This window comes from Bos taurus, chromosome 27 (assembly GCF_002263795.3).
Source record: "Bos taurus isolate L1 Dominette 01449 registration number 42190680 breed Hereford chromosome 27, ARS-UCD2.0, whole genome shotgun sequence".
NCBI classification, from domain to species: Eukaryota; Metazoa; Chordata; class Mammalia; order Artiodactyla; family Bovidae; genus Bos; species Bos taurus.
In genome coordinates, this window is record NC_037354.1 from 42139308 (window position 1) to 42165328 (window position 26021).

The 26021-nt window shown below is 47.2% G+C and overlaps 1 protein-coding gene and 1 long non-coding RNA gene across 3 annotated transcripts in view; both read right to left on the reverse strand.

Annotated features, from left to right (window-relative positions):
* Positions 1-315, reverse strand: part of UBE2E1 (ubiquitin conjugating enzyme E2 E1) — a 60819-nt gene extending 60504 nt beyond the window's left edge. Inside the window, exon 1 of one of the 2 annotated variants that reach the window (NM_001206216.2) lies at positions 209-291. The gene's annotated coding sequence lies outside the window, so the exon portion shown is untranslated. Of the gene's footprint in view, positions 1-208 lie in introns of both variants that reach the window. The other variant, XM_024986303.2, reaches the window with a different exon arrangement.
* Positions 316-2812: 2497 nt separating this feature from the next.
* Positions 2813-24967, reverse strand: LOC104976142 (uncharacterized). The gene is made up of 3 exons (XR_816112.2): positions 24747-24967; positions 9963-10097; positions 2813-3017 (listed from the first exon to the last, which is right to left on the reverse strand). It is a non-coding gene; the product is annotated as an uncharacterized lncRNA (long non-coding RNA).
* Positions 24968-26021: the final 1054 nt, after the last annotated feature.

Here is a 26021-nt window from a genome sequence, read left to right on the forward strand (position 1 = left end):
CCCGGCGGCCCCCCCCGACCCCCGCCGCGGGCGGCCCCCGCGCCCCACGCGGCCCGGGGTCCCCGCCCATCCCCCCGCGGGCGGGCCCGGCCCCCCGCCGCCCCCCAGTCCCGGCCCCGCGCCCAGCGGCCGCCCGGGCGGCGAGGGGCGGCCCCGAGGCCCGGCGGCGCAGCCGGGGGCCGGCGGGCGGCGGGGGGGATCCCCGTACCTCTCTTTGTGTCTGGCTGCTCCGTGCCGCCGCGGCGGCTGCTGCTGCGGCTGCGGCTGGGCCTGGCCACTCGTGTCTCTCTCTCGCCGGGAGAGAAGCGGAAGTGCAGCAGCAGCAACTATTAAACAGGCAATGGCTTCCCCCGCCACACACGCTCGCCCGCGCCCCGCCCCGCCCCGCGCAGGCCCCGCCCCGCGCAGGCCCCGCCCCCGCCCGCGCAGGCCCCGCCCCGCGCCCCTCCCCCACACCGCGCACCTCAGCACCTCGGGCGCCGGGCCGGGGGCCGAGGTCTCGCGTGGCCTGGGGACCCCGCCCCCGCCCGCGCTGGGAGAGGGTGTGGGTGCAGAGAACTGCCGGGAGTTGGGAGGTGACCTGAGGAAGTCCTCTCCCAAGGGGCTTTTGCCAAGGGGACTCGAGGGTGGCCGACTGGTTTAAAAAAAGTGATCCGGTAGCCAGGACTTTGGACGAGAGAATGCCCCCGGGAACTGCTCCTAAAAAGTGATCAGCCTAAGGGGAAATGAGGAACCCCACGACAGGCTTTTCTGTGGGCTGACCTGGCTTCTCCCTCTGACGGTTTACCTGCTAGGAGCAGAGGTCGGTGCAGGCTCCCCTGTGAGAAACGGGACTTTTCTGCCCAGACACGTGCTATTTTACAATGTTAAATATTTCCAGTCATTTTTATAGACAGAGGTGGTGTTTTCTAAAAGTGATACAAAGGATTTCGTTACAGGTAAAACCAACCAACGTGCGACAGTCTCATGAATATGAGAAATCACTGGGAATAAACTCTGTACTACATTAGACTGGATTTAGAATTTTTGGTGTCAGAATTTAGATTAAAAGTTTGGGGGACCGCTGTACGTTCTTCAGCTACAATACAAACGCCATTCAAATAATCATACTATTTTTATAAAAGTCGCTCTAATTCTGAATTGTTCATTTAGTATTCTTACCAAGATTAATTTTTTTAACCATCAAATTACAGTTCTGTTTCTCATTTATTCCTCATTTCAATTGAAGGAAATTGAAGAAATACGTATGAGGTTACACGTACTAGGTGTAGTACATTAAGCGACTGTCCAGACAGATTTCCATGGGCCACTCTAAATTATCTCATTCAAATTGCCATCCTTTTCCATGGCAACAGTGTGGCTTCAGTTACCACAGTACAACACAGTTTATAAAGCCCATGGCATATCCACTAACCAGGAAAACAAGCATGCTTACCACCCACCTAAACCCCTCCTAGCCCTCAACATGAAACTCCAACTTTACTAAGACTCATAAAGTAATTGTGAGGTACCAGGAAACATGTACCTACCAAGAATTGTCATGGTATCAAGGGGTCTAAAAGCTGAGAAAGAAAATATATATAGGGCATCATTTCAGCCTCCTATCTCCAGACAGAGCAATCCCTTAGTCACTCAGATGCTTAGAAATTTTGAAAAGATCCCACATGTCTGTCTGATTTCAGGAGTCCTGGTAGAGCATATAAGAATAACATTCTCTGTTGTATGTTATACGAAAACAATCCAAAAGAATCTGCTTAAAACCAGGCCGTATACATGTACTTTGGATGTAAAAGATATAAATTTAAGGGAAAACAGTAAACAAACATGAACTCAGTAGGGATGAAAAAAATAATATGAAGACAGTTATTAAAATTGAGACTTCCTCTTAACTAAAATGTGGGTTCCTGATTATTTAAAATACATGTTCACACTGTCAGTGTCATCGACTCGATGGACATGTGTTTGAGCAATTCCGAGAGTTTTGGTAATGGACGTGGAAGCCTGGCCTTCTGTAGTCCACGGGGTCGCAGTCAGACACGACTGAGCGGCTGAACTGAACTGTGTGAATACAACCAGTGAAGAATGCAGGAAAATAAAAGGTTTATTTGCTCATATGACTAGGATGGTAGCTGAATTTTTTCTTTAATTTTGGTTTGCGTAAATCGTATGTTTGGAGACTAACTATAATAATATTTTTTTTAAAAAACCGAACATGGTATTTTGTGTTTCGTTGATGCTTGAATTAGACTGTTCCCTGGGGAAATAAATCATGACATGGAAGGGCCCCTCCTCTGTAGGGGAGTGCCTTCCCAACCACCAGTCCAGAGGGACACTAGCTCGCATTTGTGTCCTAGTCTTTCTTATCTCTAACCCTGATTAGCGCTTTATGGTTCAGGAATGACCTGCCTGCCAAGGGGGGAATAAAAACCTCAAAATGTTAAGAAAAGAATCTGCTGCTCTCGGAAGACTATTCTTTATGTCAGATTATTTTAAATCAACAGTTGTCTCTGTCATAAAAAAATAATAATAATTCATTTATAACCATCTAGCTCTTCTGCTTATTAGCTGCAAGGCCTAAGGAGCCAAATTGACCTCTCTAAGCCTCCCTTTCCTCATCTATGAAGGGCCATACCTGTGCCGTACTGACCGGTGAGTTGTAAGAAAGAACAAATATGTATCTATAATTAGATGGTTTGTTAACTGTTGCTTAAAGTAAAGTATTCATAATCCCACCCTGATCCTACTTCTCAGGAATTTTGTCAGGACACGGGGTCTTTATGACTCGGAATTGACGATAGTATAAGAGACCTCCTCAGGAGAAAGATAAGAGTGGGGGAGTCAGAGGATTTTATTTACCAAATGGGGCCTAAGATATAATATCTTTGAGTTCAAACTCCTCATGTTGCAGATGAAGAAATTCAGGCCAAGAAACCCGGTGTCTTATCCAAGGTCAAGCAGAAAGTCGGTGGCAGAATTACGGCTGTGGTCCATGGTGTCTGGAGATGATTTTGTTTCTTCTGGCAATGTTTGGTAGGGGGAAGAAGGGAGAGTCTCAATTATGTTAAAGAACAACATATTAAATATATTCAATATGTAAAGAACTTTGATAATATTTTAAAGAACATAAACAATCAGCATAGTTGGGAAAGTGGAAAAAAATGGAAGCAAGTGAAGGGAATCGCTGAATTTATAACATGTATTGTACTTGAACCAATTAATGATCACTATTGAAGTTCCCTGCTCCCCACTCTGAGAATAATCCTTATTATGTCTTTATTTCATATTGATTGGCATATTTTAAGTAGGTACTACATTGTCATGCTATATTATCCTGAAGAAACCAAAGGGTGTGCCAGGAAAATCTCCCTCCACCCCTCCCCCCAACTCTGAAAGTCAAGGGCAGGCAAATGCACATGTATACAGTGGCTGCTTTGATAAGAAGGCTCAATCTACATTTAAAAGATGCATTCAGCCAAAAGGCCCGCGTGGTGCAGCCCTCGGCCATCCCTGGGCTTTGAAAAATTGGGCTCCAGTTTAGTAATGCCTCTTTCTGATTCTCAAAATGATCCAATTCTCTTTCTCAAGCCAAATTCTCTTCCTCAAGCCATCTTTAGAGTATCAATTATCTTTAAGTAGAAGCACTTGAAGTTCAATGTACTGACTGATCCCCAGGAGGTGAAACGACATAGTTGATTCAAAAGAAAGAGACCCCATCGAACTTTCGAGTACTCCTGTTTTTGGTTTGTTGCTTGCACGGAACTTCAAATATTTCATGAAGCTGATCGTTCTCTTTGGCCAACGTCACATCCAAAGAACTGTCAAACAAATTAACGTTTATTACTATGACTTTTTAAAGCTACCTTATGACTTGATACAAAGACTTCCTTTTTTTTTTTTTTTTTGGTCAAAAGGAAAAAGCTCTTATGTTGGGAATGTAAAAAGAATTTCTTTAAAGGTTTTCCGAAAAGATGGACTCACTGCAGATTTCATTCAACTTGTTTTATTTTATGTTGCTCCTTTGCTTGAAAAAGTCATTCCTTATATAGAAGGATAGAAGGATCAAGAAGGTTTGCAAAGAAGATCAATTCCATGAGGCTAATGAGATCTGGGGTTTTTATCTTCAATTTGGGTTGTCTTTTCCACAGGCTTTTTTTTTTTTCCCCCAAAAAAACACTAATTCCTTTGAAGGACTCTATTGGCCCTGAAGGTTGCTATCACAAAGCTAGGACAGAGCTAAATTATTTTTTCTACCACATGGAGGCATTGAACAACCATGTGATTTTCAAAATTTACCAAGATTTGATAAGAGTTGAAAGGTTTCTCAGGCAACAGCAAAAAGGTGGGTTTGATGTCGACAAATGACTGGCACTTAGTATGGAAGCATTCTTCCCCGTTTATAATTTAGCATCTCCTCTGAGGAGCCTGTTCTCTAAACACACTAGCTTTCAGCCTCCTACACGTTGATAACATAAGGACACACTGTATTTGAACATACTGGATTGCAGCTTGAGCAGGTTGGTCCATTAGTTTCTGAAACCTTTTCTTGAACGGAACACATTTTCAGTTTCCTGAAATTTGGAGGGATGAAAGAGTACGGGAAAATTGTTTTTTATTTCACGCTCTTAAGTAGCTATTGTGAAACTTTTTTAAAAAGATCAACTCCCCCTCCATTCCCTGGTGTGGCAAATCTCAAGTCAAGGATCCACTTTTGAATCCAAAAGTTACCTCAGTAACTGCAAGGCCCAGAAGCAGTTGGCAGCAAAGATACCAATGTGAACTTGCTAAGCCTACTTGATGAGTTCTGTCTTTGCAGCAGACAGGACTCAAGTCTCAGCCCCAAATTAGTCAAACAGCAAATACGTATTAACTGCCTGTGTGTGCTGAGCACAGCGCCCGGTGTCGTGGCAGAAATGAAGTCTGAGAGGCGTTCTCTGTGTGCTTCGGTTGCGTTGCCTCTTTGGGATACCTTGGACTGTAGCTCGCCAGGCTCTTCTGCTCCTGGGGTTCTTTCTCCAGGCAAGGACACTGGAGGGGGTTGCCATTTCCTCCTCTAGAGGATCTTCCCGACCGAGGGATCAAACCCCAGGCTCCTGCTTTGGCAGGCGGAATCTTTACCACTGAGCCACCTGAGAAGCCCGTGCCTTCTTTCAGTACATTGTAAAAATCAAACCGCTATATCTTTAAATAACAAAAACAATATATAGAGGCAGAAAAACTCCGGAAGTTACAGGAGAGACCACGAGTAGACAAATTTGTTCAAAAGAAGTGAGTGGTGGCTGGAAGGGTGAAAAGAAGTCCCCTGGCTTTTGCAGAGGGCTCCACGGTGAGCATGGACGGGGAGCCGGGTGGGCTGCAGTCCACGGGGTCTCGAAGAATCGGACACGACTGAGCGACTTCCCTTTCACTTGTCACTTTCACGCATTGGAGAAGGAAATGGCAGCCCACTCCAGTGTTCTTGCCTGGAGAATCCCAGGGACGGGGGAGCCTGGTGGGCTGCCGTCTATGGGGTCACACAGAGTCAGACACGACTGAAGCGACTTAGCAGCAGCGGCCAAGGTGAGCTGAGAAGCCCGGACTTCACTACAGGATCAAAGTACAAGAGAAAGACACTAGAGGCATTTTAGCCTAAGGGGTGTCTTAAGAAGATTAGTTTGATAGGAAAGCCAGGAAAAAGAGGAAAAAGTCTGCAAACCATGAGGAAGCCACTGGGGGAGCCTGGGCTTAGGGAAGCTGCTCCTGAGTCCTAATTCTCTGCACTCATTTTAATTAATCACGTTTAATGCCGAAGCTCTGGGAATTTAAAGCCCGCGATAGCCGAGAACACGTCTGCTTAGAAGTATTCTAGAACAGTGCTTGGCACTTAGTAGGCATGCAATACACAGCCATAGGAGAAGGGGACGACAGAGGATGAGGTGGCTGGATGGCATCACCGACTCCATGGACATGAGTTTGAGTAAACTCCAGGAGTTGGTGATGGACAGGAAGGCCTGGTGTGCTGCAGTCCATGGGGTCGCAAAGAGTTAGACATGACTAGCGACTGAACTGAACTGACACAGTCATAGACGGCAGGGGATGGACATCATCCTTGGCGTTGATAGTGTCCTCTTTCCCTTCTCCCACCTCCTCCAGTGGCCCATGGTTCACAGGTGTGGGATGACGCTATCCAACTCTCAATAAGGGACATGTGGGGTCTGTGTTGCTTTTCCCAGGAAAGCACGCGTGGCCCCAAGGTGAGGCCTGAAACGACGCCTAGCCACCTTCCGGAAATGCTGGATGAGTTTTCTAAGGTCAGGCAACTGGTTAGCTACAGAACTTTCCCTTGAAGGAATTCAAGTGGACTGTGGGGTCTGGTGGCATGCACATGGCTGCGCCTCAAACGTGGGGTGCCCGTGGGGACACTCGCAGCCAGAGGGAACCTCCAAGGGTTGAGTGTGCCGTTGTCCTAGCCGGTCGGCACTGCTCTCCGTAGACTGGGCCGAGTCATCCGCTTCACAGACCCTCCGCTGCAGACATCAGGCCAGGCACAGACTCACTTCTCCACTGCGTGTGCGTGCCCACACACACCACTTGCTTCCTGAATTACACTCACGGAATGGAAGACAATCTGTAATCTCACAGTGGAGTGGGGATGGATGTGGGCCCTACATGACTGTGAAGCTAGAAGCAAATATCCCAGCTTGCCTTGCCTCATCCCTGACTTCAGTCTCCTTGAAAAGTCTCTTTAGGAACAGACTTGTGGTTGCCAAAAGGGATGGAGTGGGAAGTTGGGGTCAGCAGATGGAAGTTTTAAAGTGTAGGATGGATGGACAACAAGATCCACTGGATAGCACGGAGAATCTTCAAAGTCCTATTCGTGTGTTAGTCACTCAGTTATCTCCAACTCGTTGTGACCGCATGGACTGTAGCCCACCAGGCTCCTCTGTCCATGGGATTCTACAGGCAAGAATACTGGAGTGGGTTGCCATTTCCTCCTCCAGGGGATCTTCCTGACCCAGGGATCGAACCCAGGTCTCCCGCATTGCAGGCAGACACTTTACCTTCTGAGCCACCATGGAAGTCCTACGATAAACCATCATAGAAAAGAATATATTTCTTAAAAAAGGAATGTATATGTATGAACACCTGAATCACTGTTCTGTACAGCAGCAATAAACGCAGCATTGTAAATCAGCCATGCCAGGTTTTCCCGTGGCTCCGACCTTCCCCGCGACTCCATCCCAGGGAGGAACACAGTTAAGGAACAGGCAGGCCTCTTCCCAGGCCCACACTCCCTCTGATGGATGGTGACGTCTGGAAAGTTCTTCAACCTGCCCAACTTTTGCTGCTGCCTAAGTAAAACTGGAATAATAAACCTGATTTCTTTTTTTTTTTCATTTTTTATAGAAGTATAGTTGATGATTAGAAAAGACCCTGATGCTGGGAAAGATTGAGGGCAAGAAGAGAAGAGGATGACAGGGCAGGAGGAGAAGGGGATGAGATGGTTGGATGGCATCACCAACTCAATGGACATGAGTTTGACCAAGCTCCAGGAGATGGTGAAGGACAGGGAAGCCTGGTGTGCTGTAGTCCATGGGGTCGCGAAGAGTTGGACCCGCCGGAGCGACTGAGCGATAGCATGGTTGATTTATAATGGGTTACTTTCTGCTGTACAGCAAAGTGATTCAGATATATACATTCTTTTTCATATTCTTTTTCATGATGGTTTATTGTAGAATCTTGAATATAGCTCCCTGTGCTATACAGTAGGAACTTATTGCTTATCCATGTAAGATTTTTTTTTTAAAGGTTAAATAAGAAACGTCTATAAACTGCTTAGTCCAGGGCCTGGCATGACCAGAGCTATCATTGTTGAATCTAACACATTATTCTGGTCTAATTAGTATTTTTCAGGACTTAATCCCGCAATCTCAGACTTCCTTTGGCTGTTCCAGAGTTAATAAATTAGAAGCACACGCAGCCAACCCTGTACTCGTACACTATTTTGGTTGCTTCCTGTCACCAGGGGACACTGCCGTGGGGACCTCTGCCCCATTCTAGCTCGAGCCCAAGGCCGCATCCAGGGAGCCGCGTGGCCACCTGCTGAGTAGGGGTCATTGTAGCACGAGTCTGAGAGGCTGAACAAACAGGTAAGTCAGAAATCATCCGAGTTTGCCCAGAAGTGCTCCTCTCTCTCAGTGAGTGAGTCAGAACAGCCGAGTATGTGACGCTTTCGCTTCAGTTGTTTGGAGAGCTGTCAGGTGAAGGATCATTCCAGAGGATTTGTGTCTCTTAGGCGGAATTCATTCTCTTTCTTTGTAGATGGCAGGTTAGTCCGGCCCCTTCAAAGTGTTAAATCAAGAGGTCTGAAAGGAAACTGGCGGTGGGCAAGCTGGGGTTTTCAAAGATGCTTGAAACGCAAGGACGTGTCTCAGGGCAGCCTGTGGATCACAGTGTGGACGAGTGTGGGAAATGGTGGTGAAACCGCTCACTGTTCACATGCTTCTCTGCGTCAGATTCTCACACTGGATTCCCAGAAGCAATTACACCATCAGCAGCAGCAGTTTGGGTTTGCAAAGGTCGTTTTTTGCACCATCTATAAGCTATTTAGGTTCCATCTGTTCTAAGACAGAGATTTAGAACTGGGTAACTGGGGGGAATATTTGTCCTCTTCGAGTTCTAAATTTTTACTATATTACAGAGTTGAGAACATAACATTTTTTGAAAACAGATTTTTCTTTCCATATAATTGTATAGAAATTTGTATTCAGAAACCCTTCAACAGTGGAAAAGCTCATTACTCACAACTCTGGGTCACCCCTTGGCACTGCTGTGTCCTTCAGCGACAGAGGGGAAAACGAGAAGGATCCTTTCTAAGCCTGAGATTTATGTTCCGATATTTAGAGTTTATTTAGTTCCAGTTGTGTCTTAGCTTAAAATAAATCCTTGGGATGGTGGTTGGTCTAAAGAGGTATATATTTAAGATGTTATTTTTGGAAGCTGCTAGAGAATGAAATGAAAACTTGTGATTTTCCTTGAACTTGGCTTGAGAGTAAGATCAAGATTTTATGAACTTGGAGGTGCATACATTTACTCTGCTCAGACTTTCTAACTTGTAAACGAATGGCTTAGAGCAGAGCCCAGCCAGAATAGGGAGCTCAAATTCTATAGAGATTTTCTTAGTTCTGTCCCCATTTATGGATCCATCGTTACCAAAATCGTCTGTCATCCTCTTATTTAAAGAAAATAATTATTGGCACTCCAATATATTTGCATCATAAACACATATTATTGATACATTCCATTGTTTATTTATTGTACATAAATGCTACACAGATAATTTAGGTTTGGCCCTTTATAGGAATGGCTGGAGAGGTTTTCCTTAGTAGTATAGGGTGTTTTAGTTTAGTTTTTTAAATGGGACTTCGAGTCCTCTCCTTATGAAACCTTCCCTGGGTTGGGATGATCCCCTGGAGAAGGGAATGGCAACCCACTCCAGTCTTCTTGCCTGGAGAGTCCCACGGACAGAGGAGCCTGGCGGGTTACAGTCCATGGGGTCGCACAGAGTCGGACAGGACTGAGCGACCAGCACTCATGAAACATGCGTGATGTGGAAGGCGTGGAAGGCAGAGCTGTGTGTGTGTGCCGTGGCCGAGTGGTGCACATCTGGTCACGTGTGGCACTAGGCCATCTCTGCAACATCTTTAACACACAGCTTCTGCTTTCTAGAAAAGTCCTTTTTTGTCTGTTTCATTCGTTTCCTTTTTATTATGAAAAATTTGGAACATTCATAAAAGTAGAAAGCATAGCACAAGGATCCCCCTACACTCACCTCAACACCCACATTGAAGAATTGATAATATTTGTCTTTTAATTTACTAAAACAGTTTAAAGTAAACCGATGTCAAGACGAATTACCCTAAATTCTTCAACCTGCTTCTTCTTCAAAACACAAAACAAAAAACACATACCATCGTTACACTTACAGTTACAGCGGCTCAGCTGGTAAAGAATCCGCCTGCGATGCAGGAGATCCCGGTTCAGACCCCCTGCAGAAGGGATAGGCTGCCCACTCCAGTATTCTTGGGCTTCCCTGGTGGCTCAGCTGGTAAAGAATCCGCCTGCAATGCAGGAGACCTGGGTTGGGAAGATCCCCTGGAGGAGGGAAAGGCTACCCACTCCGGTATTCTGGCCTGGAGAATTCCATGGACCGTATAGCCCATGGGGTCAGAAAGAATTGAACTTGACTGAAGCACTTTCACCCACTCTAGTGTTCTTTCCTGGAGAATCCTAGAGACAGCGGAGCCTGGTGGGCTGCCATCTATTGGGGTCACACAGAGTCGGACACGACTGAAACGACCGACTTAGTAGCAGCAGCAACAGAACCACTTTCACTTTCATTATTAACTAGCAATAATTCCCTAGTTTTGTCTAAATATTCTGTACATGTTCAATGCTCTGATTTCCCTTTAGGATCAACTCAAAGTCCTCTTCAAGGCCACACATTCTGGGTTTGTTTCGTCCCTTTTTACCCAGAGCCGCGCCCAGCTGTCCCACGTCTCTTGCCTTCCCTGAACCGCAGCACTGGCTTGTCGAAAAGACTCGGCCAGTTTGTTTTGCAGAATGTGTTTTAGATTTGCTTGATTGTTTTTCTCGTGGTACTGTTTACATGACCCCTTTATCTCTTCTGTATCTTGTAAACCTGAGTTTCCCTAGAAAGGTGTGATTCATTCCAGTTAAACATGGGGAGCGAGACAGTCCAGACCTGGGTGACACTGGATCCTTCCTGCTTCGTGACATCAGGAGGCGAAGATTTCTTCCTTCAAAGGCATCTCTGGAGCAGCTGAAACACGTACCATTTCTCATGTGTCTTAAAAAACACCTCTGGACCTGAATCCAGAGCTGTGAAGTTCATTTAGCCTCTCTGATCTTCAGTTTTCTTGCAAGAGACAAAACCAATACATTTGGCACTCGGTGGCACTCGGTACGGCTGGGGGATTGGTCCCCCACTGATGCCAAAATCCAAGGATGCTCAAGTCTCTTTATGTAAAATGGCGTAGTATATACGTATAACCTGCACATCCTCTCGTACACTTGAAACCATCTCTAGATTACTTGTAATACCTAATGCAATGTAAATGCTATATAAATAATAAATAAATGCTATATAATTGTAAATGCTATGTAAATGCTATGTAAATAATTGCCAGGATACAGCAAATTCAAGTTTTTAAAAACTTTTTTTTTAATTAAAAAAATTTCACCTAGTATTTAGGCTTTTTTTTTTTAATTAACTCTTATTGGCGTGTAGTTGCTTTACAACGTTGTGGTGGTTTCAGGGGCACAGCAAAGTGAACTGGCAATGCGCACACACATCCCCTCTTTTCTGAATTTCCTCTCATTCAGGTCACCACAGAGCACCGAGCAGAGTCCCCTGTCCTATGCAGTAGGTTCTCATTAGTGATCTATCACCACAGAGCACCGAGCAGAGTTCCCTGTCCTATGTAGTAGGCTCTCACTAGTGATCTATTTTATACATAATATCAATCGTGTGTGTATATAAGTCAACCCCAATCTTCCAGTTCATCCTCCCACCCCTCCCCCACTTCCTTGGTGTCCATCCATCAGGTTTTGCTTTTTGGCATTCCCCCCCTCCCCCGAGTATTTCTGTTCTGCACTTGGTTGAATCCCCTGATTCAAAACCCAAGAGGTACTATTCTTATCATCTCCGTTGTATAGCTGAGAAACTGAGGCACAAAAAGTTTAAGCAATTTCAGTTCCGTTGCTCAGTCGTGTCTGACTCTGCGACCCCGTGGACTGCAGCATGCCAGGCTTCCCTGTCCATCACCAACTCCCGGAGCTTGCTCAAACTCAGTTTACCTGCGGTCAAAATGCTGGTGAGAAGGGGAGATGAGTGTAAACTCAAGCCGCCTGACTGCAAGGCCCCGGGTGGGAAGCCGAGCTATGAAAGTGCCCTATAGTAGCAAAGCAGCGACCAGAAATACCATCAGGCGTTGCATTAGCAGATGGAGAAGACGTTTTTCTGTTTCTGCTTTTTTCTTTCTTTTTTTTCAGACTTTCACTGATGTCTTCCGATTACTTGTATAACCACAGTATGAATAGGTATTTATGAAGGAAGACATACAGCATGGATATAAAATAACAATCAGAATCATTTCTTACTTACCTGCACTCTGCTCGTGGTACAGAAAATGGAATAAAAAGAATCACATCAACAATAATAAAGAAACTTTGCCTAGAGGAAAACAGACGTATTAAGTGATGCCATAAACAGACACTCTGTATTTTCTTCTTCCCAATTGTATTCCTTTTGTCCTTTCTCATTTGACGTATGGCTCACTTCATAAAAACGTTTACATATTGATTTCCAAATAGCTTCACGTGGTCCTAAAACAATATTGACACACCATGTGGGTTTTTGGAAGGCTCTGTTCTGCTGCTTCTATAAAAGATGTTTAGGTTTTTCTTCCCCAGGATTTTTGAATCAAGAAAATTCGTTGGTCAATTATACCCAAACACAATGACCATGCAATTTCCCTTTTAAAGGCTGTGGTTGAGTCCATTTTAAAAGGCACGGCCGTCAGTGGGTCCTCTGGGTTAAACCTCTCAGATGAGCATCTGTCCTCTCCAAGGTGTGAAATCATACTTGGCAAAAGGCATCTCAAGCCCCAGAACCCTCAGTCAGAGCCGTCGCGTTTTTCGTCCACACACAGTAAAGATAGCTGTGAAAACTGCAGTCTTCACCAGATTTCTGCCGCTGAAATCGCTGGTAGGTTTTTTTCCCGCCCTTTTCATTCTGCTACAAACATCAGACATGACAGTATGTTTACTTTGATAACTGTAATAATCCCAATCCTGGAAATGTTTACTGTAACTTGTATAAAAGCCAATAAGATATTTGAGGGCTTCCAGGTGGTGCTAGTGGTAAAGAACCCGCCTGCCAATGCAGGAGAAGTATGAGACGAGGGTTAGATCCCTGGGTCAGGAAGATCCCCTGGAGGAGGGCATGGCAACCCACTCCAGTATTCCTGCCTGGGGAATCCCAGGGACAGAGGAGCCTGGTGGGCGACAGTCCATGGGATCACAGAGTCGGACACGACTGAGCGACTTAGCATGCACACATACTCAAGATATTTGAAATAGATTTAAAATGTGTATACATCAGCCTAATATGGGAGAGAGACAACAAGATCTCAGCAAACTGTGGTTAAGATAACTATGTCACAAAATTGAAAGAGCATCTTTTATCATGCCTGGGTGTTTCCAAAAAGAAAAGTTTCCTGAAACTTTCACATAGCCTATTTCTACTCTAAAGCTACTAAACATGATCATTTGGGGACTTCCCTGGTGGTCTAGTGGTTAAGAATCCACCTGCTGATGCAGGGGACACAGGTTCAATCCCTGGTCCAAGACTCTACATGCCTCAGGGCAACTAAGCCCATGAGCCACAACTACTAAGCCTGCCCGCCAGGCTCCTCTGTCCATGGGGATTCTCCAGACGAGAACACGGGAGTGGGTTGCCATGCTCTCCTCTAGGGGATCTTCCCAACCCAGGGATCGAACCCAGGTCTCCTGCACTGCAGGCTGATCTGTTACCGTCTGAAGACCAGAGTATAATTTAACTAAACTTACTTCCCTGGTGGCTCAGACGGTAAAGCGTCTGCCTACAATGCGGGAGACCTGGGTTCGATCCCTAGGTCAGGAAGATCCCATGGAGAAGGAAATGGCAACCCACTCCAGTACTCTTGCCTGGAGAAATCCATGGATGGGGGAGCCTGGTGGGCTACAGTCCATGGGGCCTCAAAGAGTCGGACATGACTGAGCGACTTCACTTTCACTTTCATATGAAATTGGGCAAGATTAATCTATTCTTTATTAGATATCATATTATTTACTCACACTGCATACTTGGCTGCCTCAACGTTACTCTTTTTTAAATTTCATTTATTTATTTATTGGCTGTGCTGGGTCTTCGTTGCTGTACAACGACTTTCTCCAGTTGATGAGTGAGGGCTACTCTCCAGCTGCAGCATGTGGGCTTCTCGCTGCGGTGGCTCCTCTCATTCTGGAGCACAGGCTCTAGGGTGCTCAGGTTTCAAGCGTTGTGGCCCGTGGGCTCAGTGTTTCTCCTGGGCTCTAGAGCACTGGCTCAGTAGTTGTGATGCCCAAGCCTAGTATCTCCGCGGCGCGTGGGACCTTCCCTGACCAGGGATCGAACCAGTGTCCCTGCGTTGCAAGGTGGACTCTTAACCACTGGACCACGAGAGAAGCCCTCTATGTCATTCTGTATGTTACTTTCTGTGTGTTTGGGGCCAGACACTTAATCTCTCCTCCTTGTTTCCTGTTGTAAAATGAGGTTGTGATTATTGGTTTTTAAAATATTTTCTTGGCTGTGCCACATGGCTTGTGGGATCTCAGCTCCCTGACCAGGGATCGAACTCTCGCCCCTTGCATTGGAAGCTGAGTCTTAACCATTGGACTGCCAGGGAGGTCCCCTAAAATGATGCTATTCAGTTATCCTTCCCAAAAATTAAAAAAAAAAAAAAAACCTGCTTTAAAAAAATGTACATTGTCATATTAAAAATATCTGGAATCATAAATACCAAGATAATGATGTTATTGTCTTTGATAACTGTGACTTATTTACTTTGTATCTCCAATATCTCCATAATAATATAAAAAGAGCAAATAAACCATGTATCATAGAAAAAAGTTATCCTCCCCAGACTGCCCTGGTGGTCCCGGTGGTCCCGTAAGGGCACCTGGGCCGGAGCGCTGATGCTGCCTGTCCTGTGTTCCCTGGCCCCCGCGCCCCCCCCACCACCGCCGGCTCTCTGCAGCCTTTGTGCTTTCAGTGGGGGTGGGTGACCTGTCTGCCCGGGGGGCGGTGCCTCGGAGAGAATTCAGGGCTCCCTGATGCCACTCACTGGAGCAAAACTAACTAGGGCCAGACTAGGACGTCCCTGAAGCCAGGCCCTGCGTGTGCGTCCAGGAGCAGAGGAGGCCAGCGGCCCGCTCCCACCTGGAGGGGGCCCAGAAAACGGCGCCTGGATGCCTCAGAGACCTCCCGAGTCCCCTTGCTCTTCCTCGTCTCCATCTCAGCCTTCGCCACCCTCGCTGTCTAGACGGAGCCAACAATCTGACTGTGTAATTAAGCCGTGCGGTCACCCTGGAGACAGCAAGGGCTGAGAGACACACTGGGCTCCAGCCCAGCACCTGCCCAGGTGGGCGGTCCAGGAGCCACGAGGAGGCAGCGCCCCACCTTCCCCTCCCCATCCATCCTTTTTTTTAAAAAATGCATTTAATTAACATAGTTTAATTGGAGGATAATTACAATACTGTGATGGTTTCTGCCATATATTGACACAAATCAGCCGTGGGTACACATGTGTCCCCCTTCCCCTGCCCCGTCCTGAACCCCCTCCCACCTCCCTCCCCACCCCATCCCTCTGGGTTGACCCAGTGCACTGGCTTTGGGGGCCCTGCTTTATGCATCGAACTTGCACTGGTTATCTATTTCACCTAGGGCAATTCCATCCCTATAGAGCAAAAAGGGGGAAATAAGACTCAGATGGCTCCCATTCTAAGACGCTTTCCTCCTTGCTGGGTTTCCCCTCGCATGTGTGACCCCCAGCCTTGGCTCTGACCGGACAGCCCAGGGAGCAGGGAGCTTGCGCATAAATGATACCTCTCCCTTGGGTCTTCTTTACCCCTCCCTGCACCCCCGTCCCCGCCTGTGCTCCCTGTCACCACCCTCTTCTTCCATCTGTGTCAGAGGAAACCCCTTGAAGCATCTGCGAAACAAACAAAAAACCCACAAGTCTGTCTTCTTCCTCCAAGGTTCCTGGCACTCCTTTTCAAGACTGAGATTGTCACAGAAAATGATTTTGGTGGGTTCAGGAACATGTTTTAATTCTTAGCCCCCAAGCAAACATTTCAACCAAAGATCCCCTTACCTTAAAAAAAAAAAAAAAAAAGTGCCAAGTAAGTTTCTGCAGCAAAGAAAGATCTAGTATTTTCCCAAGCTTTCCTGCAAACAGAGGCCCCTTAGACGATATTTACATCTACGTGTGGGTGGGTGGGGACTGTGCTCCGGGCACTTTGAATAAGAGAGGCTTTGAGAGTTTCCAGTAAGGCTGGCGGGCATTGAGGCGTGAGGATGCTGTAACCCGGGGAGCAAGCCCGGAGTGGTGAGAAAGATCTCACAATCGTGGAGTGTGCCCGAGGACCACGCCCTGTGCCAGGTGCCCTGCGTGCGTGCGTGTGCTCGGTCGTTCAGTCGTGTCCGATTCTTTGCGACCCCGTGGACTGCAGCCCGACAGGCTCCTCTGTCCTTGGGATTCTCCAGGCAAGAATACTGGAGTGGGTTGCCATTTCCTGCTCCAGGGAATCTTCTCGACTCAAGGATCGATTCTGCGTCTCTTGTGTCTCCTGCATTGGCAGGCGGCTTCTTCACCACTGCAGTCTGGGAAGCCCATAGACATGAGCTTCCTGTTTGACCTTCAAAACCACCCCACGAGGCAGAAACGAATCTTCCTGATGTCCAGGTGAGGACACCGAGGCGCATCTTGGAGCGGGGCTCCTGACACGGGTCTCTGCCCCCAGGCCCTGCTTCTCCTGTGTGGTCCTGCCTCAGCCGTATTTGCAATCTGTGTTTTCACAAGCCCCCTAGGGCGATCCGTCTACACCTTCCCCTCTGGCACTGAGCCCAGTTCTTATTCTGACTCTCTGGGGTTCTCAGAAAGCTCAGTTGCTTATCTCTAACATGAAGATGGGCTTATGATTGTCGTGGAGAATTCAGTGGGACTTAGCAGCCCCTTTCTAAAGGTTTCTGTGCAGCATTTTTGAAGTTTGAGTAAACGGCACTATGCAAAGGGAAGCAATAATTTAAACCTGATTTTCAAAAAGCTACATTTGAATGACAATAGAAGTAACACACACTCAGCATAGGAGATTTGGAAAATAATAATGGAGAAAACATAAAGTTCTCCTGTAAATCCACAATCCTGAGATCACCAAGGAAACATATAGTTGACTTTCTTCCCAGTATTTTCTCTCCATGTATATGTTTATGATTAAATATATTATTTTTCCCAAATAGGGATCATTTTATATGTATACATTCATATCCTGAATTTATGTCTCTTCACATTTACATGATGAGCACTTAAAAATTACTTTAAACTCTTGAATACAAAAACTGCCTTCCGGGGCCCAGACTCTGGGTCAGAAAGTTCTTTTCACCTAGTTTTGTTTGTTTTTGTAAGTTTTATTGAAGTGCAGTTAATTTACAATGTTGTGTTAATTTTCACTGTCCAGAAATATATGTGCCTTTTCATATGCACAGGATATTGTATCATATTATGGATTACTCTTAATTTTTGTTAAGTATACACAAAGTATGGCAAAATACTAACAACTGGTAAATCAAGATGGAATATTCTAGGCTTTTAACATTCTTGGATGCCTGAAAACTTTTGTAAGAAAATGTTAAGGGAAAACAAAAGCAAATGATTTAATCCAGCGCTTCTCACAAGTCAGATGGGCTGAGCCATCATCACCCTGAAAAAAAATTTTTTAATAAAAAATTCTGAGTACTAAAAAAAAAAGAATTAAATCCATCAATTCAAGAATTAAAATTGAAACTGCCCTGTGCTTGAATATTTCAGAGATAAATCCATGGGTTTAGAGTGAAAAGCTCATGAAAAGGGGGTGAGGGGCTGGAGGCAGGTCCGGAGACTGTAGGAGCCTGCGGGAGCCCACCTTTTTTCTGGGCATCGCAGCCCCTCCACCTGTTGGGTGAGGAATGAAACCTGGGGCTCCAACTGTGCGAATTCCTTCCAAGTAGGAATTGTCTGGTTTTTGCTTTTAAGTCTCTGTGTTCCCAGTGCTCAGCATATGCCTGGCACACGGTAGGGATGGAATAAATCTGATGGATGAATGGATGGGTCAGTACATGAGTTGGTGAATGAATAAAGGAAGGAGGTGGAGAAGGTGGGCAGCTGCCTAAGGGTATACACGAGGCATCTCTTCTGCTCTCCCTTGGCCCTGCGTTGGGGCTTTCCAGATGGTTCAGTGGTAAGGAATCTGCCTGCGATGTAGGAGACCCAAGTTCCATCCCCAGATAGGAAAGATCCCCTGGAGAAGGAGATGTCAACCCACTCCAGTATTCTCGCCTGGAGAATCCCATGGAGCCTGGTGGGCCTCTGTCCATGTGGTCACGAAAGAGTCAGACATGACTGAGCACACACACCACACACCGGTGTGGCCTGTCTATGCATCAAGCTCCACCACGAGATTACTTCCTTGCAGCAGTCTTCAAGGGCCTGCTTTCACAACGGAGCATCCCTGGGAGGGCTCCCGTTACATTTATCAGCCTTTGCAAATATGTTGATGTGGGATTTTAGGAAAAGCTTTCCTCCCATTTGCCATAGTCAATAACACTATAGGTAAACCAGCTTCCTAAGCTGAGTACTCTGTTCTTTTGAATATTCATAAATTGTCTGCCCTTTAAGGGTATTGTCTCCAGGAGCAAGGAGAATTTGCCTTAGAAAGCTCAAGGAATGTCTGAAGCAGAGAGATCATAGAATCTTTGCACTGAAAGGTCTTAGGGTGTGACATTTTGTTCCCTGGTAAGGATGGAATCATCTGGTTAGGGCCCTGTGGCCCCTACAACCTGGAGACTGTGTGTGTGTGTGTGTGTGTGTGTGTGTGTGTGTATGTGTGTGTGCACCTGGAAATGGTATTTATTTATTTTTAAAAGTTTTAAATGAATTTTTGTTGACGTATAGCTAACCTGGAGACTTTTGCTCTAGGAAGGACTAGTGGCGAGCAGAACTGAGCGAATACACGCCTGAACTGAGACGGGGCTCATGAACTTGGACTTGCCGCTTGTCATGTCTTTGTGGGAGAATCTTAAAGCTCTCAGTTGACAGCCAAGAGGAAGCAAGACGGGGACATCCCCCGCCACCTCCCCGCCACCCCTGCAGCCAGCAGCCAGCGGCGCACCCGCATCATAAACCCCTCTGCTTCCACCCGCAGCCTCCGACCGTTTGCACCTACAGATTCTGAGTCAGATCAGCTGGTGGCTCTGCCCCAAGGCCTGCAGTGGCCTCCCGCCTCTGAGCAGAATCTGACCTGACATCGACACAGTCCCATGTGACGTGGCATTCTCTGCCAGCCTTCTGAGCCATCTCCTGCTTCTTTGCCCCCTGCTCTCTCTGCTCCTGCTGCCCTGTCCCCACCCCAGGCTCCGCCCTGCCTCACTCCTGCACTCCTCTCTGGTCTCTGCTCAGATGTCTTGCCTGGTCCACCCAAAAGCAGGAACCTTGCCCCACACCCTGCCCCACTTTCTACCCCATGCATGCATGCGTGCTAAGTCACTTCAGTCGTGTCTGACTCTTTGCGACCCCATGGACTGTAGCCCACCAGGCACTTCTGTCCATGGGATTCTCCAGGCGTGAATACCGGGGTGGGTTGCTGTACCCTCCTCCAAGGGGGTCTTCCCGACCCAGGGATCGAACCTGCTATCTTAGTCTCTTGCACTGGCTGGCAGGTTCTTAACCACGAGTGCCACCTGGGAAGCCCTCTCTACTGCCAAACCTGCTTTATTCTTCTTCATTGCATCTCTCACCACACGACACTTGATATATTTGTTTCTTTATCTTTTTCCCAACTAGAATAGAAGCTCCCTGAGACCAAGGATGCTTGCTCAGTTTACTGCTGTGGTCCAGGGCCTAGAACCTTGCCTGGATTCTAATTGTTTTTTTAAGTGAATATTGAATGAATCTTAAAGAACAATGGTATGATTTTATTTTATTTTTATACTATTTTTGTACCATTACCATTTTTCCAATTCAATGTTCCTATTATTTTTTATTACAGTGTTTTTTATTTCAAAGGAAAATCCAGACTCAGAAGGAGTAGGCAGTTGTAAATCGATTCTGAAATGTCATAAAACATGAAATGAGTCTTTCCATTTGCTCCACAAACAAGGCTCAGGAACAGTGGCCGTCTGACTCTGCCCTGTGCGCCTGGGTTTCCTGGGTTATTTAAGGAAGGCCGGAGAGTCCGAGTTTGGGTTCAGGAGGGCATCTGGCATTGTTTTCCATGTTTAGCCGCGGGACTGTAAGACTGGGTATGAGGCCTAAAGTTGAAATGCAAAGGTTCAAAACATTCAGGGGGTTGAGAGATGACTTTTCTCAACTTGATTTAAAGAAAAAACTTTGAAAATTCACAAATTCGTGCAAAACTCAGTATAACAGATAGGTTGTGTTGTTTGGTTTTCGTGTGTGCTAAGTCGCTTCAGTTGTGTACGACTCTTTGAGACCCTATGGACCGTAGCCCACCCGAGCCCTCTGTCCATGGGATTCTCCAGGCATGGACTCTAGAGTGGGTTGCCAGGCCCTTCCTCAGAGGGCCTTCCCGCCCCAGGGATTACACCTGTGGCCCTGTTGCCAGGCCCTTCCCTAGAGGGCCTTCCCGCCCCAGGGATTACACCTGTGGCCCTGTTGCCAGGCCCTTCCGCAGAGGGCCTTCCCGCCCCAGGGATTACACCTGTGGCCCTGTTGCCAGGCCCTTCCCCAGAGGGTCTTCCCGCCCCAGGGATTACACCTGTGGCCCTGTGTCTCTCCTGCATCGGCAGGCGGGTTCTTTGCCACTTGTGTCACCTGGAAAGCCCGCCTTTTGGTTTAGCCTATTTAAAAACCTCGTCTAGAACGTCCCTGGTGGCCCAGTGGCTAAGACTCCGAGCTCCCAGTGCAGGGGGCCGGGGTTGGATCCCCGGTCAGGGAACTAGATCCCACGTGCTGCAACTAACACCCAGTGCAGCCGGATAAGTAAAAATAAATGCGTTAAAAAAACTAAGTTCACTGACAATGCAACAGTGCACTGGCCTGACAACTTCCGTTCCATCTTTCTATGTATTAAGTCTACCTTTTGATTTCATGAATGGCATCCGTCAAGCTAGAAGCCCAAGAAAAAGGGAGCGTATTTATTTCATGAGCGGATGTTATGTCTCTGAAATGACCCTTCACAACCTCAGTCAAGCCCCTAGGTCAATATTTCTCAAACTTTATGAGGCGGAAAAAATTACCTAGGGAGTCCTGTTCAATGTGTGTGGATTCCTGGGCGCCACGCAGCGAGACCTGGATCCCTTATGGTGGGGGGAGGCCGAGAGGGGGCTGGTAAAGCTGGTGCCCTGGAGTGCGGTGCAGCAGAGCTCCCAGAGAGCCCGGAACCCCTGGAGGCGAGGACGGCACCGCCTGATGCCACAGACTCCACCCAGGGGCTCCTTAGAGATTCTGAGGGAACTGAATGTTCTTCTTCTGGAATGTTCTCCGGGAACTAACTGAGGGATCGCCCCAGAAAGGAGGGCAGACCAGGGCCTGAGGAGAAACAAACACCCCATGATACAGCACTTTAATAGAGACTGACTTGGAAGCCTCCTACATTTTGTGAACTCTCTTTGGCAATTATCAAAAGATAATTCTCGTTAATCCTGTCAAGACAAGCTTTCAGATGACAGATTGATAAGGACACCTTCTTTTAATATTTGAGACTGTCTTGAACTTGCCGCATCAGTTCCAGCGGCCCCTCTGGACCCGTTCTGCTTTCTTACTGCTCGTTTCTGATGCTAGAAGAGTGACCCGGAGCTGAGCCCACCTCCTCCATCAGAGACGTCCAGTGGCTGATTTCAGGGGGTCTGGGGAAACGGCCTGCAAACCGTACACCCTGAGAGCTACTATAGCCTGTGAAAATTCTTCAGTTAGGAGTGAAAGAAAGGGAAAGTGTTAGTCCCTCAGTGGTGTCCAACTCTTTGCTTCCCTATAGACTGTAGCCCGCCAGGCTCCACTGTCCATGGGATTCTCCAGGCAAGAATACTGGAGTGGGTTGCCATGCCCTCCTCCAGGGGATCTTCCTGACCCAGGGATTGAACCTGGGTCTCCTGCATTGCAGGCAGATTCTTTACTGGGTGGGGGTGGTATAGACTTTATGTTGGCTTTCTCCCCGTGAATTGTTTTAAAAATGTTTTCATTGTTTTAAAAATGCACATATCATGCACAGACATTCCTTGTTCAAACAAACAAAACACAAGTATATAAGTTAAAACAGAAAATCCCCACAACCCCTTCCCTGGGCTAGACCCATACACAGAGCCCCACGCTTCTAGGTTGGGTCCTGTCATTCCAGACCGTTTTGAAGAGTTGAAAACAATATCCTTTGGGCCAGGGAAAGGAACAGATGTTCACTTGGCTCCCCAGACTTCCCTGGGGGCTCAGACGGGAAAGCATCTGTCTACAATGCAGGAGACCCGGGTTCAATCCCTGGGTTGGGAAGATCCCCAGCAGAAAGAAATGGCACCCCACTCCAGTACTATTGCCTGGAAAATCCCATGGACAGAGGAGCCTGGTAGGCTACAGTCCATAGGGTCACAAAGAGTTGGACACAACTGATCGACTTCACTTTCACTTTCTGGCTCCCCAGAGAGCTTCCCTTGTGGCTCAGCTGGTAAAGAATCTGCCCGCAATGTGGGAGACCTGGGTTCGATCCCTGGGTTGGGAAGATCCCCTGGAGAAGGGAAAGGCTACCCACTCCAGTATTCTGGCCTGGAGAACTCCATGGACTGTCCATGGTGTTGCAAAGAGTCAGACACGACTGAGTGACTTTCACTTTCACTTTGCTCTCCAGGGCTTTGGCCGAACCAACCTGCCTCCTTTCTCTAAGACCCGAATGGCTTTGGAAGGTCGGGACAGCATCACTCCGCTCCGTAGCATCTCTCCACACAGCCGTCAACCTGCTGCCTTCCTGCTGCACTCGATTCACTGAGGATCTACTCTCTCAGCTTACTGTCTTCCTCTGCATCTGACTCCTGTCCCCCTTCTGGGTCATTTCAATACACCTCAGGGTCTCTTAGTTCCCTGACCTGTCAGTAACTTGTTCCCCGTCCGCAGCATCCATCTCCCATCACAGCTTTGTCTTGGCAGCACCAGTCACGGTACCCAACCCAACCACAGACACCCTGCTCTCAGACCGACACCTCCCTCCCGCTCTCCCCAGCTGCCTTTGGCTCGGTTGCTTCTTTCTCTTGCTTGGACATACAAGCCCTTTTCCTTTTCCAGGTGTCTGCTCTTACTTTTCTTCAACCTTAGTGGGTCTTCTTACAGCTCCTCACTTTGCTGGATGATTCTCTGGTTCTGTGTCTCCTAAAGATGTCCCCTCTCCCGGGAAGCCTTCCCTCCCTCAGTCTCTCTTTAACACCCTCTTGCCTCTTTCACAGAGCTCATCACAGTCTGTAGTTCTCTTGCTGTGTATTGTTTTATATAGGATGAGAACTCTTAGGGTTTTCTCTCTCAACAACACAGTGAAGTTTTCTTAAGTTAAAAAAATCCCAACAATGCAAATGAACTTCTTTACAAAACAGAAATAGACTCACAGACATAAAAACCAGCTCATGGTTATCAAGGGGGAGAGGGGGAGGATAAATTAGGAGTTTGGGATTAACATACACTGCTATATATAAAATAAGTAAACAGCAAGGACCTCCTCTATAGCACAGGGAACTCTACTCAATGTCTTATAATAAACTATAATGGAAGATAATGTAAAAATGAATACATGTGGCTATGTATATATGTATAAGGGCTTCCCTGGTGGCTCAGTTGGTAAAGAGTCTGCCTGCAATGCAGGAGACCCAGGTTTGATCCCTGGGTCCGGAAGATCCCCTGGAGAAAGAAAAGGCTGCCCACTCCAGTGTTCTTGCCTAGAGAATTCCATGGACTGTATAGTCCACAGGGTCGCAAAGAGCTGGACATGACTGAGCGACTTTCACTTCACTTCACCCGCTCCAGGATTCTTGCCTGGAGAATTCCAGGAACTTAAGAGCCTATGGGCTACAGTCCATGGGATTGCAAAGAGTTGGACATGACTGAGTGACTAACAGCTTCACTTTTTCATTTATGTATAAATGAGTCATTTTGCTATACATCTGAAGCCAGCACAACATTGTAAATCAACTGTATTTCAATTAAAAAAAATTTTAAACCACTGGAAAAAAAAAATTTCAGCTCTAGTAATGAAAATACTTAGTGGGAATTCCTGGTGGTCCATTTCTGACACAGAGGTCCTACCCAAAGCCTCCCTACACAGCGGTCCTCTCAGCCTCACCCTGGGCTTCCCGAGCCCGGGAAGTGCTGACGGGGCTACCTGGATTAAAAACTCCTCCCCGCAAACAGACCCAGAATCTCTGAGTCCTGAGCTCCCTGAGGAGTTTTGTAGAATGGCTGTCGGGAGCGGAGGTGGCAGGCATGTCCAGGGGAGGCCTTGTGTTTCCACGTCCACAGAATCTGCAGAGTGCCTGGCACTGAACAGGCAACACAAACACCTCTCAAATTTGGCAGCTGGATTTATGCCCACGTTTGCAGATTTGTGAGCACAATAAAAGTTATTCTAAGCCATTGTTTTATGGTCGTTTTTATGCAGTCTTACACAACGAGACCAGATATATTGAGGTTCCATGGGCCTCACAGTCACTCAGGAGAAAACAGGTCTCACAGGGGAAAAAATGGGGTGGTGGGGAGGGATTCCTGGGCCCCAGGGGAGGGACAGGGAGCTGCCAGGGACGAAGGTACCAGCAGGCAGGGCAGCCAGGGTCTGCTGGGGGCAAACAGGTGCATGAGGTGCTGAGGGCAGGTCGACAAAGGAGAGGCCCATTCAGGCTTATAGAGCCAGGGAAGCCGTGAGTTACTTACCCCCAGTGGAGAGGTTCTGCCTGGTCCATTGCTATCAGAATCGCCAACATTTATTGACCGTTTTCTATGTGCCAGCCACTTGAGAGTCCTTTGCAAACATGCTCTCTAATCCTTGCACTCTAAGAGTAGGAGTTATTTTTTCTCTTTTACTTCAGTTGTAGGGAAATTGAGCCTAGGAGACTTGAAACAGCCTGCCAGAGGTCACAGAAATCAGAAGTGGCAAAATCAGGGCTCAAACAGGACCCTGTTCAAGGACCAAACCACTGTTGCTGCTGATCCCGTGACAGGCCACTATCAGCTCTGAGCCTCAGTCCCCTCCCTGGACAATGCGAGTGGTGCTGGTCCTCATCCAGCAGAGAGGAGAAATAAAATCAGACTCCTTAGACCAAGGCTGTCTGGTATGCCAGCCACTATCCAGACGCGGCTGGTCTGAACCGGGACACGCTCTCAGTGTAAAATCCACACCAGGTTTCAGAGTCTCCGTGAAGAAAAGATGACCATGACCATTAAGCCCGTGGAACCTGAACATATCTGGTCTTGTTGTGTATGACTACATAAAAATGACCATAAAACTTAGTGAAAAAAAAAGATGGTAAATGGTCTCAATAATTTTTTATATTGATTCCAAGTTGAAGGTATAATATTGGGCTAAAAATATGCCATTAAGGTGGATTTTACCTGTTCCTTTTTACTTTTTAAAATGTGGCTGCTAGACAATTTATCATAGATGTGGTTTGCATCATGTTTTCTGTAGAGGGCTCTGCGTTAACCCCTCGTGTGGGACCATAAAGGGGTGGCGAAGACATTTCAGCTTGGCTCAGCCCGTATCACAACCTTGCAATTCTACCGTTTCTCTTGTCTCCTCGGATTGGATACTTTTCCTCTATAAACCCTTTTGAATCCTCACAAGAGCCATTCTGTAATTTGATGATGGTTAAAAAAAAAAAAAATCTTCTTTCCCGTGTCTGTGGGTCTTCTTCCTCCTCGTGTACCTGCCTGCAATCTGTGATGTGAGCTCGCTGTGAAAAGGGCCCGTGGGCTTTTCTAAAGGGCCACAAGCAGGGGGCGGCTGGGAGGACAGCGTTAGGCTGGAGAGACGGGGCTGCTTCCGAGAGTGGGAGAGCGCATGCGCGCTGGGAGGGGCGGGAAGGGGCCTGCCAGCCGGACTGTCTGCGGCGTGGTCTCTGCTGGCAGCAAGGCCTGAGCCCCTGCTGCTGAAGGTTAGCCTGAAGGGGTCCGTGCAGGTGCCCAGTGGCTGGTGGCACCTGCTGGCCT